The following is an 11955-nucleotide window of genomic DNA, read 5'->3' on the forward strand; positions in this document are numbered from 1 at the left end:
TTAGAAAAAGTCCTGAGATTTTGTTTTGACATTGCTTAAGGGGACTGTCTGATTTTTCTGATCTGAAAAGACTTTTTGTTTTGAAATTGCCTTTTTTGCATTTTTCTTTCAAACTCTAAAGACCGAAGAAAATGTTTTACTTCAAATGCTGTAATACTGGGGTCTTTCTTTTTTTTTTTCTTTTTTTTTTTTTTCCTAAAAAGCATCCTACAAGTAAATATAAAGAACTGTTGCTGAACTCTGCTAACAAAGTCCTTCTGAGAAGAAGAGCTGGACCACACAGGCTAAAGCACATGGCTTTGACAGAGGTTGGGTAGCTGTAGCTCTGCATGTGGCCCCTGATAACCCCCATGGCAGGCTCTGGCTGAGCCAAGGGACGGTGTCGTTTCTCCAAATACATGGCGTTGTGCTCCTCATCCAGTGGCATGCCTGGAGCCAGGATGCAGGGAGGCCCTTGTCCACAGATGGAGTTTGTGTGAGCCACACACCAAAATCTCCATGTGGACTCTTCCTCACAGCTCCTCATTTTTGTTCATGGCTAATGGTTGCAGATGTTTACTACTGGTCATGGCCTGATTTGCAGCTGAAAGCTGTCTACTTCATACTAGCACATTTACACTGTCCCTTAACCAGCTTAGGTTTCCTGACACCATTTTGCATCTCCACCAAAGAGTATTTAAAACTCTTGTAATCTTTGGTCAAGGGCTGCTGGACGCTTTGCGTGACTTCTGGCAAGCTCTCTGCTTTCTGCTGTTGCTGTCACCTGCTGTAGTGCTGCGATCATGACAAGGGCACGCTTGTCCTTTTGATACAGGGGTTGTCCTTGCTACTAGACAGCCCTCACTGTTTGAGCAGCCAGCAGTAAGAGTTGTAGCTCCTCTGCCTGCAGCCGGCTTGATTGGCGTGTGGGAGCTGAAGGTTGCCCTCATACCTCTGGGTAGTTTAACCATTTTTGTTCTCTGGGGAAGGTTCACTTCTAGTCCCTTCAGAAGATCTCTCCCTAGCACCCTTTCTACTGAAATGGCGTGCAACATAACTACCTAGTCTCACTAGTACTTCTGAGAGGAAAGTCTGGGGGGTTTCCAGGGGAGGCTACATGATTTTGTAGTGATAACAATATAATGTATCACGAGCCACTACAAATCCACCCTGATTCCCAGAGTCTCCCTTGGTTTTCAGACCTGTTGTTCACTTCTGTCCTTGCAGGCCTTGGAAACGTTCAGCAGCAGCAATACCAAAGCCGGGGAAGAAAAGCCATTATCTGCAGATCACTGGTGCTGGAGGGAATGGGGGAAGATCCATTTGATAGTGATTTCAATGTCCTTGCTTAAGACCTGTCTGCTGGGGTATATGGCTGAAGGTAAGTCAGGCTGCTGGTGAGCTGTGCCAGACCTTTCCATAGCTGTCTAAGCTGTGGGCTGCTTGACTAAGATTTCTCTATGCAGGACCTGTGTGTCTGCTGTAAAGCCACATGGGTTCACAAATGGGCAATGCTGGAAGGTATATTGGTGCTGCTGCTAGTTTGAATATCCTTTGCCCATGGTCGAATGTGACCCTTGGCTGCTCCTATCCTGCTCATTGTTTCCCAGCTGGCCCTTGTTCTGTAGAGGTGTGGGACAGCCAAGGGAAGAAGCTTCACCCCACCTCTCTTGAATAGCATCCTAGCTTTTGGTCACCATGTCTTCTCCTGTTCCCCATTCTGCCTTGCACTAGGTACACCTATGCTGATATATAAGTGTATGTGGCATCGTACAGGGATTGTCCTCTCTGATATATTAAAGGGCCTGATAGCAGTACCAAGGGTCTAAAAAATAGTCTACAGATCTGAAAGGTTCAGGCAAGCTTTACATAGTCTTTCCATGCTAAGAACTTTCTCTTCCACTGACTCTTAGGGGTTTTTTTTTCTTCTTTGGTTGCCTGACTGTGGTGGCAAGAGTTGGATTTCTTTCTTTTCCACTGCAGCAGCAACAAAGCAACATAACTGAAAACACTTTTTTGGGCTAAACTGAAAACTTAAAACATCTTTGGTGTGAACCTGCAAACAAGACTTCCCAAGTCCCACTCTGTTCTTGTTCAACTGATATATTTGATCTCTGGAAAAAATAATGGAACATTTACTTATCCTAGGCAAACAAAACTCCCTTTAGAGGACCTGAAATGCAATCTGTCATTTCCATTTCAAATAATTTTAAATGTCTGTATAATTTTAAGCATAAAATGGAAAGTGTAACTGGCCAGTCACTACAAATGGAAATGTTCATTTTCAAAGCATTCAAATGAAATCTTTCATTTATTTTCTTGAAGGTTTCCTGTTTGTTGGCTGGTTTGGAAGTTGGCAATTCATTAAGATGAAGTTGTGCAAAGTTGGCTGTTCCTGAATTTGCATTTTTTTCCCAGAGGACAGTTTACAGTGAAAAATGTTGCTATGCTGCATCATCATGAGCTCCATTCCACCACACCCCCACTGGGTCACCCTGTCATGTGGGGAGGCACAGGTCTGTCCTTCCTCACCTCTTCCCCCTCACCAAAGTCGTGGCGATTCCCCTCATCCCTGCTCTGGACACGGGATTACCGTTCCGGCTCCTCTTCCCAGTGCATCATCAACATGTTGTTTCCAGGGTCATAAATTTGCACTGTGATGAGACACAACCAGATGTTAGGATACGTGAAGCGACTGGCGAAGCAGCCTGCCTGGCACAGCCCCCACCTCCGGAGTCAGCCGCCCGCTAATGAGAACCAGGTCTCCTGCCTTGAGCTGGGCCAGGACAGACGGAGAGCATCCCCAGGAGCAACCGCAGAGCTGCCATCTCGACCCCCTTCCTGCTCTCAGTACCTGGGGAGCATCTCCAGGGTCAGATTCAGGCACTTTGGTGGCTATTGGCTTCTGGCAGCCATCTGGAAAGATAGTTTGGCCTGGTACAGGGGGGGAACACACAAGGCCATGGTCCTCCTTGCTAGCAAGGAAGCCAGTTACAATGCTGTGTGATGCTTTATCATGTAAAAATACTTCTGAGATGTTTTGGAACATTTGTGTGGCTGAACAGGCTGGTTTTTAATAGAGAGACCCATGGGGAAGCAAGGTCTTAGCTCAGTATGCTAAACCAGTACCCTCTGCCAGAAGCCCATGTTGACTTGGAATGCTTGTTTCCAGATGGTTCCAGTCCACGTGTCTCCATGGCTCTGAGGTGCCCAGGCCCCCCTGGGTGGGAAAGGAGCTGGGTCTGGGGCAGGTTGCACTGAAAATCAGGTGAAGGGCTGCTTTGGGAAATGTGTCCCTTGTGGGCTATGGGGGTCCTCAGGATGCCTGCAGCTTTCAGCTGATGTCCTCTGCTCACTCTACAGTTTCAACCATGTCCTTGTGTTCCTTAGTGTATGCTCACTGGGTGATGTTTTGGGCATGCACTAAGCTCTGGGGAATCCACACCCTGATTACAGTCCCTGGGCCAACCATCCTGTGAGTGCTTTCTCAACATGGTACCCTCCTTCCACTGCTGGTGGTCCCTGCTGTCCCGGGTGTGATGCTGAGCCCTGCATGGGGCTGATATGGGTCCATCTGCTCCTTCACAGCATCATGTCAGCCCCTGCATCACAGGGTGAGTCTAAGCTTAAAGATGATCCATTGGGGAGGTCAGGCCTTACAGCTACTCCTCTTTTAATTCGCTCTTCCCTGGCCCCTGTGGGCACTGGTGGTACTCCCTCATATGCATGCTCCCATTGCACAGGGATAGGCAGGTCTCCTCTCTCCTTTTAGTAAGCACAGAGAGGAAAGATTAATTATTTGTAGCAGAATGAGTGTGTTGGTACCAGACCTGAGGGCTACATGTTGGCCAGGACATCTTCAGGGGATGTTCCTCACTCAGAGGTTCAGAAACAGCCTCCAAACTGGAGAAGAAGGAGACAGAGCTTGGCAAGTCCTTGGAGGGGAGAAAACACCGTGGTGCCTGTGACCACGAGCATCCCTTGCAGCCCCAGGTCCAATGGAGGGGAAGCCCAGCTGTCCCCGGAGGTCTTGGCCATCAGCCCAAGGGATTTTCCCAAGGCCATGCATGAGGGATGGGATCAGGCAGTCCTTGGGCATGTTGCCACCAGCCCTTTCCAGTGACATGAGAGGGAGAGCAAGTGCTTGTAGCTCTGCTCAGCCTCCCGGGAGAAGCAGCCCACGTGCCGGCTGCTGAGCCCCATCTGACTATGAAGGGTTTCACCACCATCCGGGAGAGCTGCTGCCCTTCCTATAGGAAGGCCAGGTGAAACAGGGCTGCCCACCAGTAGCTTCTGGGGTTGCACCTTGCCACCCCAAGCACGTACAGGGAAGGACGGGATGCTCCGTTACACAGGGTGTGGAGACCTCCGCATCCCCCACCGTGGCGTGGAACGTCCGCTCCATTGTGCAGCGGCGCGTTGGAGGGAGTTTGGGTTAAAAGGGGTTAACAGCTCTCTGCTGTAACACATGATTGGTCTTTATGAGGTTGAAACTCTTGTCTGTTTGAGGCCTACAGATGATGCTAAAGAGCACAATAATGACAGCAATTCAAAGCAATCTAATTATGCAAACGGGAGGCTAAACAATTTCATCATCCTTAAATTAGATTGTCCTAATGAGATAAAGACACCAATTAATCCTGAATTAATTTCAATAGCCTATTTCAGGCAAACACTTTAATATGCAAATGTAAATGAGAAACAAAGCCTACTGTAGAATGCCAGAGTTCAAAACCTCTCTCTGCACAGCTGCAGCGGGTGTAAATAGTGTCTAATGAGTTTGCATGGAAAGACACAACCAGTTGAAAATTTTAGACTTCATAAAGCACAGCCGGTGCCTCAGGTATGTCTCAGTGCTGAGCCGGGCGAGAGGAGAGGGAGGACTCACTCAGCTGATGCCGGGAAGGCCATCAGCCGCTCTCTGCAGGCAGACACGGGATGGGTCCAGCCGCTGCCACTGCGGGATGAAGGGCTTTAACAAGATGCTGCTCCGTAAAGCCAAACACTTCATGCTGAGTACCTGGCCAGTCGCCTTTCTAGGACGCAGAGATGGTTTTAATTAGCTGTTGTGTAATTGTTTTAAATTAGCCATTTTGCTATGCACTCAAAAAAAATCCACTCCTGTTTTTTTCTCCTAGGCACTTGGCAGGAGAAAGGGCAGAGCCTGGGATTTAGGTTGCAGACAAAAGCAAATATCTTCCTGAGTTTCTCTTGCCTTGTTCCCCTGCCATAACAAAGTACCACGACATTTGCCTTGAGCCATCGAGGAGACAAGCCCTCGTAACCTGGGCCTGACTGAGGTATGACTTCCAATTTGCTTTAATTACGGGCACTGGACAGGGGTGCTGCGTAGGGTTCTGCGAAGGCAACTACAGGAAACGATAGCATCACTGGTGAGGCTCAGGTCTGAGTTATTCTTGCTGCTATGTCTGGTCTCCAGCAGGTCCCAGCCCTGGAGGAAGCTGTGACAAAAAAACCCAAACAACCCAACAACAAACCCAAACTGTCCCAGAATTAGCATCTTTTGGATAATTTATCCCTCTACCCCTCCTTCTGCTAAACCCATCCTGGGCCGCTGTTAGGGGATAATGTATGCCCAGAGAGTGTTCCAAAAGCATTTCTTCATATATAGCAACGCTAGATGTCTTCCCCTTTAAAACACCCATTCCCTCTTTGAATTTCCCCAAGGTGTATCTTCAGCATCACCCTGTGGCAGGTTGTGCCGCAGGTTAAGAGGGCAGCCTGGGAGGAGGTCCTGCCTGGGGACTGTCTCCTGCAGAGACACAAGGCCTCTCTTGCCATCCCACCTTCCTCTGCAGCCTTTCCACCAAGCCCTGACAAGCCACCAGCCAGGCTGGAAAGTGGATACTTTTTTTCTTGATTTCACTGATTGGCTGTTATCAAATGCCCAGGGTGGAGGAGGTGGCAGTGACATTCCCAGGGCCATCAGCGTTGGGACGCACCCTGGGCAAACCTGGTGAGATGAGCTTGGCTGCCCAAGTGGTGTCCAAGGATGAGATAAGTCTAAATGTGCTGTGAAAGTCTGGGGACAAAGCTGAACATCACTGGTTGACCTCTACCAGGCAGACACGTCTTGTCTTCCCATGTGCTGGAGAGAATTCAGCCCTTGTTTTGGCACTGCATGGTTTTTGTTCCACATTTCATGGAGCAGCGAGACCCTACCCCAGTCGCATCACCTCTTGCAGGGGCTTTCTGGTACAAAATAATGTCCCTGCTGTTTCTTATCCCTCCTGCTTCACTTAGGAGGGCAGTGTGTCATGGTCAGGAATTTTGGCAAATCTTGAAATTTTGGAAATCTTCCGTAACCATCATTTGTGCAACATGGCATTTAATCCTTGCTGGGTGGACCACAAACACCTCTTTCCATTTCTCTGGCCTTAATGGGCATGGTGGTTTATTGACAGATGAATTGAGGCAGTGAAAGGGCTCATGGCCCAGAGCTCGCAGCGTGCCAGCAGATCTGGAGATCTCCTATCACACACGTTTGTCCTTGGAAAAAAGACAATTGACTCAGTAAATTGCTTAATCTCTGGCATGCTGGGTAGCAGCACTGCCTTTTCCACTGTAGCCCGGGAAATTTTTTTCCCGAAAGCACTCGGTGCTGCCTGGGCTCTGCTGTTGGGTCCATCAACAGGGCAGTGCAAGCTCTGACTCAGCTGGAGATGCTGTGCCATGGATGAGGACCTGGGTGAGAGCTCTACTGCTTGATGCTCTGCTGCTCCCCAACCCTCTCTTGGCCGGAAAAGCAAATCCCTCCTACCGGGCACTGCAGGGTGCAGGCATGCCTTGGAGACAAGGTGCTGAGTTAGCTGGGTCTTTGGTCTGATTCAGGAGAGTTGGGGGTTACCCAGACCTGGGGTGGTACCTGCCAGCAGGGATGGGGGCAGGCCAGGGGGAGCCCAGGCTGGGGAAGCCATTAGCAGGCACAAGTTGCATCCAAAAGAGGATGACAGATCGCTGCCTAGGGCTGTGGTTTTCTGTTAATTAATACCAGATCTGTGCATTACCCAGTCACCCCATGGGAGGAATTGGGTCTGAATCAGGGGTGAGCACATGATCGCATTTTTGCCAAATTACCCGGCTTGTACAATATGGTGTGCATCTGGCTCCCTGCCAGCGGCGGGAGCACAAAACAATACCTGATTCAGCAGAAAGTCTTCCTGGCCCCTTTGGAGATCTTGTGAAGCAGCAAAAAGAGTTTATATCTGTTCAGCGCTTCACATTGTTTTCAGGCTTGGACTGGGTGCCGTAAAATTGGATTTACGGTCGCGGGGAAGCATGGCCAAAGGAGCACAGCCTCTCATGCCAGCGCAGTTTAAAACTAGATGTGGGGACGGGTCCAAAAGCAAGTCCTCCTGACTTTCAATCCAGAAGTGAGCTTTGTTGCCTGGATCCATCTGTCGTTGAAGCCTGGTGATCCCCGGATGAGCTGGGCGTGCTGCTGAGATCCTGAAACAGGGATGCTCAGTCATGTTCTAGTTAAAGGCCTCTAACAGTCAGCCAGGGGACTTGTAAAAATGTTACCACAGGGTCTCCTGTTTGTTCTTGCACTCTCCGTACTCCACTCACACATTAAAAGATGGTATTTTTTTAGCTGCCAGTGCTGCTGTCTGATGAATCCAGCTGTTTTCTTTCCCGCTCTGAAATCACGACATTTATAATCAGCATTTAGTGGAAAGCTGCCTGAGCTGTGTGCTCTGCCCTGGTACTCACTGAGGCTGGGTGAGCTCATGGGAATGCTGCTGAGTGCATACCCTCCACCCCCTCCAGCCTGGGCTCACCTGGCCAGGCTTGTGCTCAGGCTGCCGTGCTGGGGATGCGATCCCACCTTGGGCCATTCTCTATCCAAAAAGCATGCAGCCAGACGGGATGGCAATGGGCTGTCATTTAGCTTGCCAGGGGCATGGGAGTGAAAATCCGCCTCAGATTTACAGCTGCCTGAGAAAGCTTGACTCTCCTCCCTTTCTTTGTGCACCCCTCTGCTGCGGGAGGGAGGCAGGGAGACTGGCTTGGGTGCCCAGTACTGCCCGTCTGCTCTCTTTGTGCCTGCCTGGAAGCTCCCAAGAGGAGGGCAGAGGGAGCAGGGGATCTCTCTGTCCTGACATGGTTTTTGGGAGGAGAGGCCTGGGACTAAAAGTCTGATGCACAATAATGGGAGTCTCCTGATCTTCCTATCTTCCAGAGGGAAAAAAACCCTATCTCCATTCCTCCTTGCATCAGCCGAAGGAAAAGCCCTTACATTTTATGCATGTGGAAATCCACTTTTTTACACCTGTAAAAGGGGCGAGGCTGCAAAAGGTGGCTCAGAGGAAATAAAGCCATGCGGCACCAGCAGCAGGTTTGTTACTGATGAGCCATCCGAGGCACAGCGGAGAATCTGCATAACATATTCCTCATGGAGCTCGGGTAGCCAGTTCTAGCCCAGATAACAGTCTGACAGTCGCCGAGGAAGGATGCCTTTAACCTTCACAAAACTAAGAGGACAGCAGAGAAATGAGCCAGGCAGTGGTGTCATGAAAATCACAGCCTCAGCGTTTTGGATGCGTTTAGCTCTGCAGCAGAGTTTTGTGCGGTGAAAGGAAAATAAGGAAAATGCTGGGAGGAAGATGTCTGGTGGGACAGGGGCACGTTTCTGTGAGAGCAGAAGGACATCTTTGCAAAAGTTTGCTGCTGGTGGTCCCGGAGAGGTAGAGTTGCTGTTGCAGCTGGATACTCTGTGGTGCACAAAGGTTATGGGTTTAGTGAAAGACCATCCAGTCAAGGTCCAGTGAGACCATACACCGTGGTCCAGCCCCCATGAGATCACACCCACCGGTTCTGCCAGGTCTTCAGGGACTGCTGCTCACTAGCATGAGATTGAAATCTTTTGGGACAACCATTTCTATCCTAAAAAGTTCCTCTGGAGGCACAGAAGGGTCCATGCATTGGGCTGCATGCTTATGGTTCAACTTCTCCCTGGTAATACCTGCCCAACCTGGTATACAAAGGGTCTGCATAGGTCCTGTCTGGCTCTCCAGTGGCCTGTTTATAGCTCATGGTGGCTGTGGCAGCTCCTCCATGGGGCCGCACAGGCAGAAGAGGTGCCAGTTTGCATGGGGCTATGGTGCAAAAAGTCTGGAAGGGACCAGAAGCACAGAAACACATCTCAGACCGCCATTGCACCCAATGAGGTCCTTTCTGTTGTCCCCTGCTGCAGCTTTAGCATCCATACTGTTTCTTTTGTGCAACCCTATAGTTTTCTTCACCCTGCCTCATCAGGGTTTGGTGGCATAGGGAACCCAAAACAATATTTGGGAAACCTGAGTTTGTCGTGAGTTGTAGTGCAAACAATGATCTTTTCCTTGCAGCAAAAGTTTTCACTGGGCTTGTCACACCAAGATAATTTGACAATCAGAGTGGGACACCCAAATGCATGCTCAAAGGCAATAGCTCTCTTCCATCTTCACAGCTTTTTTTGTTTGCCAAACCATGTATTTGATCCATGCCTCAGAGCAGAACTCGTCAGGGCTGGCATGCTGCGCAGCTCCCGCTCCACAGCCTTTGCACTGAACGATCTAGTACTTGCAGCCACAGTTTTCAGCTGAGCTTTTCCTGCAGAGCCCTCGCAAGGTGGCATCTGGCTGTCACCAGGCAAGCTGCTTCCCACCAGTGCTGGTGGAAAGCAGCACTTTGGAGACCATCTTATGACACTGAGACATCAAAAAAAAAGAGAAGACAAGAAAAGGAAAAGAAAAAAATAAAAGAAAAGGAAAGAGGAAAGAAGAGGAAAAGGAAAAGGAAAAGGAAAAGGAAAAGGAAAAGGAAAAGGAAAAGGAAAAGGAAAAGGAAAAGGAAAAGGAAAAGGGGAAGGGGAAGGGGAAGGGGAAGGGGAAAGGGGAAGGGGAAAGGGGAAAGGGAAAGGGGAAGGGGAAGGGGAAAGGGAAGGGGAAAGGGAAGGGGAAAGGGAAGGGAAAGGGAAGGGGAGGGAAGGGAAGGGGAGGGAAGGGGAGGGAAGGGAAGGGGAGGGAAGGGGAGGGAAGGGGAGGGGAGGGGAGGGGAGGGGAGGGGAGGGGAGGGGAGGGGAGGGGAGGGGAAGGAAGGGAAGGGAAGGGAAGGGAAGGTAAGGTAAGGTAAGGTAAGGTAAGGTAAGGTAAGGTAAGGTAAGGTAAGGTAAGGAAAGGAAAGGAAAGGAAAGGAAAGGAAAGGAAAGGAAAGGAAAGGAAAGGAAAGGAAAGGAAAGGAAAGGAAAGGAAAGGAAAGGAAAGGAAAGGAAAGGAAAGGAAAGGAAAGGAAAGGAAAGGAAAGGAAAGGAAAGGAAAGGAAAGGAAAGGAAAGGAAAGGAAAGGAAAGGAAAGGAAAGGAAAGGAAAGGAAAGGAAAGGAAAGGAAAGGAAAGGAAAGGAAAGGAAAGGAAGGAGGATCAGCTTTTCATCTGGAATGGATGGAATGGAAATAAAGCTGAAGTGAAAGGACGGATGTTTTCCCTTTTGCCTTGAGGTTAGAAAACAGCAGGAAATCCTTGCTTGAAGAAAAGGCATGTGGCCACCAGTATGACTTGTGCAGGCTTTGCTGCCTTGAAGTCGGTCTGGAAACAGAGTTTTGCGGTGGATAAAATTTCACAGACTTTCCATGGTTCTGACTGCAGCTTTTCTCATGCCTGGCTTGCAGCTAAAGCTGACTGTTTGCCATATTTGCGCTAGCTTGGAAGGCGGTATTCATGCAATTGGGATCACGTAGCTGGATGAAGCAAATACTTCTCAACAGATTTACATGTAGCAAGACAAAATACTGACATGGGCAAGAGTCGCAGAAGCAGCCTTAGCTGAAGACTCTGTTTTTGTCCAGTCACCCAACCCCACAAAGTCTTTGCAAAGTAAATGATACCCTAACCAGTGACCCTGCAGCCTGAAGAACTATCTTTGCCTTTCTAGCTTATTAATAAGCATCTTTTCTGAGTAACCAAGATGTATTGTGTTGGGACTCCCCAAGTGTGAGCAGCCAGAGATAGCTTTGACTTTTCCTTTTTTTAATTTACCTTGTGGGGCTGTGGGAAATGAGCAATCCTTCTGGCTGTCAGTATCACCAGCGGCACTACCATCGCCATGACAAGCAAAGGGGGGCCAGCGGGAGGCTGGAGAAACCAGGCACCCCGGGACTGGCGTCTCAGCCTCATGCCCAACCGGAGCTGACACGTCCGGTGTGACGAGACTCAAGTCGACGTCGCTCTTGCAACTCCCAGAAAATGTCTTTTGCTTCAGCTCGTTCCCCTTCCCAACTTTCCCAGACAGGTTCTTCTGTTTATTTATCCTTCCTCAGCCCTTCTGCCTCCTCTCCGTGCCTGAAGGCTCCTCCTGGGGGCTCAGCTACTTTGCAGAGGGGCTCCTTTTTACATCTTGCCTCTTTGCAGAGGAAAACTCCACCTGTTAAAAATGGTGATGGTAGTGGGGAGCAGGCTGGCCTGGAAGGAATCTGCTCTCCCCACTTGTGTAGGGGCTGCTGTGTTGCTCTGCCTCCCTGTGTCTCCCACCACCCTTTCCTTTCCCTTGCAATGAGCAGCCCGGGCTTTCACTGGAGGTGGTGTTTTTGGGGTTACTTCTCTCATGCTTCCAGGGCAGGGAGAAAGCTACCTGGGCTGCCAGTTGTCCAGGGAGGAATCCTGGTATCACCTGTACCTCAATTAAGTGATAATGAACAGATATACTACAGCTCAGCTTGGTGTGGTTGGGAGGAAGGATATGAGAAGGTGATATGAGAAGCTGGGCAGGGTTTACTGCTTTCCTAATTATCTGTACTTCTCTTTCTACCTCTGGGGTTCTGAGGGTGTTCAGTGCCCAGGGGCCCTTCTCTACAAAGTGTTGGAGACCTGGGGCAGCAGAGCCATCGGGCCCCATGGGGATGATTCTCCTGCTCATGGATCACAAACTGTGAGTGGGGAATTGTGGAGACTGGGGGTTTGCTGTGGGGTGCTGCTTGGCTT

At 49.6% G+C, this 11955-nt stretch overlaps 1 long non-coding RNA gene across 1 annotated transcript; it reads left to right on the plus strand.

Annotated features, from left to right (window-relative positions):
• Positions 1–1222: 1222 nt before the first annotated feature.
• Positions 1223–5273, plus strand: LOC142058355 (uncharacterized). The gene is made up of 3 exons (XR_012660931.1): positions 1223–1360; positions 2305–2851; positions 5118–5273. It is a non-coding gene; the product is annotated as an uncharacterized LOC142058355 (long non-coding RNA).
• The last annotated feature ends 6682 nt before the right edge of the window (positions 5274–11955 follow it).

Source organism: Phalacrocorax aristotelis, chromosome 6, assembly GCF_949628215.1.
Source record: "Phalacrocorax aristotelis chromosome 6, bGulAri2.1, whole genome shotgun sequence".
Taxonomy (NCBI): domain Eukaryota; kingdom Metazoa; phylum Chordata; class Aves; order Suliformes; family Phalacrocoracidae; genus Phalacrocorax; species Phalacrocorax aristotelis.